The 6,266-nt window shown below is 36.4% G+C and overlaps 1 pseudogene; it reads left to right on the top strand.

Moving 5' to 3' along the window:
- The first annotated feature begins 745 nt into the window (after positions 1–745).
- Positions 746–6,266, top strand: part of LOC106340582 — a 13,796-nt pseudogene continuing 8,275 nt past the window's right edge.

Here is a 6,266-nt window from a genome sequence, read left to right as displayed (position 1 = left end):
TCGTAGGAAGTCTATATATATGTAGACTTCTTTTATTACGTGTAGACTTCCGAAGGATAGAAACGTAAAATACATTTCTGTTTTTTGTTTGGTCACAAGGGTTAAATAGTACTTTCACTACCCCTTTAGGTTAGTTTTGCATTTGATTGAAAGTGAGGTACATTTTTAGGTTTGACTTGAATATTTGGATTGTTTTTAGCAAATGTCCCTAAAATATACTACATACATATTTCAATATCATTGAAATTTAATTATATACCATATAAAATAAATAAAATGATTGTTTTGATTTAGTTACCAAAATATATTGTCAATAAACAAGAATTATTATTTTGATTTATGTTTTTAATCTAATTTAATTATGTACATAATGCTTGTATACATAATCTTATTCCTCCCATGGCTTAACCTAGTTTCAATAGTAAATGTCTCAATCAATCAACATTCTTCCGAGTTCGTTAATTTAGACGTAGACAATTAATATCTCATACCACACTTATATCATACTCCAGACGTAGACCTGCTATTGAACATTTTTCATTTTTTGATCTTTCGTTTTCAAGAATCTATATTACAAATGCTTCAACTCTACTACACTACAACCAAACGAGTCTTGTCTTCAAAAGCTAATTTTCTTAACAACCTTATCGCCTCACTAACAACTCCATCACTAAAAACTAAACACCTTTAGTTTAGCTATGCCTATAAAATATTGTTAATCTTCCATCCCCTAAGCAACCCGAACTATTCGGTCTAAATACATTTCTTTTTATCAAGAAATATATGAAAATTCTGTCAGTAAATAAGATTATCAAAAGTTAGCAGAAATGAATGTAAATTTTCTAAATCTCCTTCTCACAGTCATCCTAGCGTTTTTTTTCGACACTGAAGCGCTTAGTCCTCACTACTACGACCATACATGTCCAAAAGCCGACCAAATCGTCACCAATGCAGTTAAGAAAGCCATGGCAAATGACAAAACTGTCCCTGCCGCTCTCTCGAGGATGCATTTCCACGATTGCTTTATCAGGGTAGCTCACAGCACATTCTTGTAATCTTTCAATAATTTTTTTTATATATTAAAGAAATAAGCTGTTGGCGATTGCTTTTGGTGAAATAAGCTGTTGGCGATTGCTTTTGGTGCTAAAGGGATGTGATGCGTCAGTGCTGTTGGACTCGAAGGGAAAGAACAAAGCAGAGAAAGATGGACCTCCAAACATCTCACTCCATGCATTTTATGTGATTGACAATGCAAAGAAGGCATTAGAAGAGCAATGTCCAGGTGTCGTCTCGTGTGCCGATATCGTTTCACTGGCTGCAAGATATGCTGTCGCTCTCGTTAGTCTGTCACCATCTCATATATCAAATTCTAGTTTTCTTTGATAATTCTAATAATCCACATCATTTATTTGTGTGAATGTTATGATAGTCAGGAGGGCCAACATGGGAAGTGCCAAAAGGGAGAAAAGATGGAAAAGTATCAAAAGCAATAGAAACAAGACAACTACCAGCTCCTACTTTCAACATCTCTCAGCTGCGACAAAGTTTTGGCCAAAGAGGCCTTTCTATGCACGATCTTGTTGTTCTCTCTGGCATTACAGATTTTCCATATACTTAAAATATACGGTACAAGGATGTCGATTTGCCATCTAAATGCTTGGTAATGTCAACCAACAGAGTGCCTTCATTTTGATGTCCTAGACATTCCAATAGTAGACTTTAAAACTTTATTAAAATAACTAGAGAGCTGGCCGCGCTCCGCGCGGGGTTTATTATTTAGATGGTGTGTGTTTGTTTGATTTGTGTATTCTGACAATTGTGTAGCTCATATAGGGTAATGCACTTTGGGAGTTTCATTTGTTATAAGTGTCCAGTGATCGGGTTTTGTTCTAATATATGTGTTTTGAGGTGGATTGTCCAGACGTATGAAAAAGTATATGTTGATATAGTTTTTTAATTGGGCCTTGTGATCAATTTTAATTTCGTCTTATAATTGTGTTATTTTCTCTGATGATATTTGGTTTTCCGCACTTTTTAATTTGTATTGTTTTAGACCTTAGTCTAATTATTAATATTAGATTTAGTTTTATATTGAGGATTGGATTTTGAATGTGAGAAGTGTTTGTAATCTGATGTATTGTTGCATGAATGAGTTAGAGGCCTATATCTGTTGTTACAGATATTTGAATTGTTAAACTTTTGTAATACCGACAACCTTTTGTTTATGTCCCTTAATTGTATAGTGGCACGTCTATGATGATCTATTTATTAGCGGGGTCCTTCTGATAAGTTAAACATGGGTCGTTATGTGTGTAGCTCATCTTTTTTTTTTTTTTGCTAAAATATGTACTTGTAGCTCATCTATACGCCAAGAAAAAGAACTATCAGTTTATTTGATTGGGATAAGAAGTTTAAGCTATGTAGTAAAAGGGAAGATGAGGAACTTAAAAGTTTTATCACTTTATTCTTTGAGTTTTAATTTAAATTGAGAGTGGGATGTAGAGTCACACCATAGTCGTACGGTCTCAAAGCGATAAAACTTGTTATTCAATCCAGCTTACTTGTGAGTCTGTGACGCAAGCTATGAGCATGACGCTGTAGACTACCACTCATAACCATTGACTTTATATCATGTGAAAGCCTTAAGAATGAAAAAAATGTTAACCGAAGTTTATGACGCGAGCGGTGGGGAATATGGTGTCGTCCTCTAGATGTTATTAGTAGTGAGAGACAAACTTTTTTGTTGGAGAGATGATTATAGACTAATTTCTATTATGCGTCTCCCTAAACAAAAGACGTGCTCTAAGCTAAAGTTTAAATATTTGCCGAAACTTTAAAATTTATTATTCCGTCTGAATTAAAAAAATAATTTTCTACGTTTGAGACTGAGAGTTCATGAAAATGAATAAAATAGGTGTCGATCAAAACACTCAACGAACTAAATACGTGTGATATGATTCTCAATTTGATACAAAGCTTGAGAGTCGTGTGTGGTCGTTGAGTTGACTTACCATGACCAAAAATACCGCAGAAATGGGTTGCAAGTTTCATTTTCGTACCGAATGTTGTCTCCAATGAAAGTCGGTGCATTACAAAATATGTAAATATCATTTTAGAGAAAGAAAGTGTAAATATCATATTATAAACTTCAAACGTTCACCAAGTGACAACCAAAAAGCGACAAAATACGAAATTAGATAGTGGACTAACTGTACTAACCCTTATTTGTAAACATAATGTGTTAAAATAAGTAAAAACGTTGGTGAAAACGTAAGCTTAATTTAATTCCTCATTAGTGCTCGATGCAGGAATCTGTTCGAGCCTTCTTGGATGGATTCCCTTCTGGTGATACATGGGCCACGTCACCAACATTCTCAGTAATGGATTTCTCCGACTGAGTCTTTGGTATTGTTTTTTTTTTTTTGAATCAATGTTAAATTTATTCACCAAAAAAAGCTTTATTACAACTAGTGCATATTTTTTTGCAAAGTAAATTGCATACTAAAACTCAAAAGATAAGACTATAAGCTAATTACATTCTTGTTTGAAACCAAAATTGCATTAGCATCTTCATTCCTCTCCCTCATTTTTTCTACACCAACGTAATTCTATTTCTGATTCCCTTCTCAATCACCTTTTTTAAAGCTGGTAAAGGCATCATCTTCTCCCAATGCTTCAGTTTATTCCTTTCTCTCCACAAAGCATATAGAACAGTTTGGAAGACGTATCTGATACAAAGTAAACTCTTCTTCTCTCTAGTTTTATCAGATATAATGGTTATTATCTCTGACCAAACTACAGTGAAAGACTGGCGCAACAATCCTTTGGCTATGAACTCCCATACCTGAGCAGGTAAATCAAACTCAAAGAACAGATGGTTCCTCGATTCCTGAGCATTATGACAGAGAACACACATATCATTACTCCCCCTACTCCACTTGACCACTCTGTCCATGGTCGACATCCTATCACGAACAGAGAGCCACGCCATAAACGCAAACTTCGTAGTCGCTTGCGAAAACCAGATACCAGGCGCCCAGCTACATAGAGGTTTCTTGTCTCTCAAAAACTGCCAAGTTTCCTGAGTAGAAAACTCCAACTTGTAACCCGAATCTCTCCTCCATAGACTCCTGTCAATCGCTTCAAGACTTGGATTACTTCTCCTTCTACCATATAACACAACATCCTCTACCATTGCATTCTTTCTCACTCCCATATCAATGAATCCTCTAGCACCCAATAAGTCTACGAGAACTCCTTTGGTATTGTTTCCTCAGCATCAGACGGGTCTTTCGGCTCATATCCATCTTCTTGGGGATTACCTCCCTTTGAGGGTCACCAACATGGAACTTGCAAAAAGCACAATTTGCTCCATGTATATCATCATCAGGTATAGGCCTCCCTTTGTTGAGAAACATAACCTATAGGTCGTTTTTTTATAAGGCGACTTAGGGAGAGATACTTTTTGTTGACTTACATGTGGTGCAAAGGCAGGTCTTGGGATTCTCTCATTGGAGTCGAAGATCCTCACAATGTGTGTATGTACTCACAAAAATGTCCTGGCGGACCTGAGGGAGTTGATATCTTCTTGGGTCTTGTTCACCATGTCCCTGCATGTGGTCAAAACACGTATTAGTAAATTCCAATCAAATAACACGGAACTACTATTATGTAGACATATGTATTTTTATAAAATGAATAACCCAAGATTGATTATTTGTATGGCACAAACCATAGGATTCACAACTTCTGAAGCCATGACATCTGTCAGCTTAGTCATAGCTGAATCAAATGCCAAAAACACAGAGTTTTATCTTCACCTGCCTCCACCAGCATCTCAACACAGTACCTTATAAAGTATTTATGTTCCCATTCCAAGATATTGGTAAGTACAAATAATAGAAATCTCTATTCTAATATGGATAATTAAGAAAAATGAGTAAAGAGAACCTCACTACTCCAACAGCAGGTGAAAGATGAAATTCCAGAACCTAAACATTTAAGTAGGGGCTGGATTAGCAACAGCAGTCAACCATCTTCGTAAAATCATTAAGATGGATGGTACCGACGGAATTACAAAGCTTGAAATAATTGTTGCTCCTTGTCAAATCGAAGCCACTAAGCTCGTACATAGCTCCCTTCCATTAAGGCGATTGGATGAGAGTTGACTGCAGAAAAAGTAGATTTTTAATCAAAATTAAGACACTGTAAACATAAACGACATTACAACAAAACGAAAGACATCAAGTGAAACAAATACCAGTTTTCTTCACCTTCTAGCTTCCCAAAAACGGAGTAGGAGGGTGACAACGGTTCCCGTACAACATGTACTCGCCATGGCTTCAATTCGGAAAGAGAGATCTGGGAAGCGTCCTTTGTTTTTGAAAGAGTGTTTCTGAATTTTGAGTAGAGAGTACCAATGATTCTGTGGAAACCATCAAGCCGGAGATGCCTACTTATAGATTCAAAATCGTGAAGAAGCTGAAGAGAACGAAGGTCGTGAAGTATTGAGACGTACTGAGGGTCGTCTTAACTGAGATTCAATGCAAGGATTAATGGTATGCTCTTCAAGTGCGGTGGAGCCGTTATTCAGTTCTACGGTAAGAGAAGGTATTATGGTTTCTTGGACGTTGATGGTTGGGCTAAGATTAACACATGAATAACATATTGGTAAGGCCCACATAACCTTTAAGCCCACAGTTTCAGATTGTTTAAAACATAAGTGATGCAAAAGTCGTAAAAAAATAGACTGACGTGTCAAGCTGAGAATCATCGGGAAAGGCTGACTTGGCAACACCAGGAGAAGAAAGTTTCTCCTTTATATATATAGATTATGTTAAAAATGCAAAAACTAGAACATACAGAGTGAATTTAAAAAATATCTGGCATTTATGCTATCATAAAAATAAGATAGGCATTGGTGGTATAGTGATCAGCGTGTCTAATGATTTTTTAACATTGCAGTGTACCAATACAATGATAGTTTTCTCAGTATCCTAATTATTTATGATACAACACTACAAGAAAACAGCGACATACTGAGGGAAAAAATCGTCGGTATGTCGTCGGAATAACGTTATTCCGACGACATACCGACGAAACAAGTCCCCGGAACTCCTCGGAAATTCAATTTTCCTCGGAAATCCCTTGGAATTTTCCGACGGAATTCTGAGGAAACGAATTTCCGAGGAAACAAATTTTCGAGGAAACTCTGAGGACCACCAGTTCGTCGGAAAGCTCCTCGGAATATACCGAGGGAGAACTTC

Source organism: Brassica oleracea, chromosome C4 (assembly GCF_000695525.1).
Source record: "Brassica oleracea var. oleracea cultivar TO1000 chromosome C4, BOL, whole genome shotgun sequence".
NCBI lineage: Eukaryota > Viridiplantae > Streptophyta > Magnoliopsida > Brassicales > Brassicaceae > Brassica > Brassica oleracea.
This window is presented reverse-complemented; position numbering and strand designations above follow the sequence as displayed.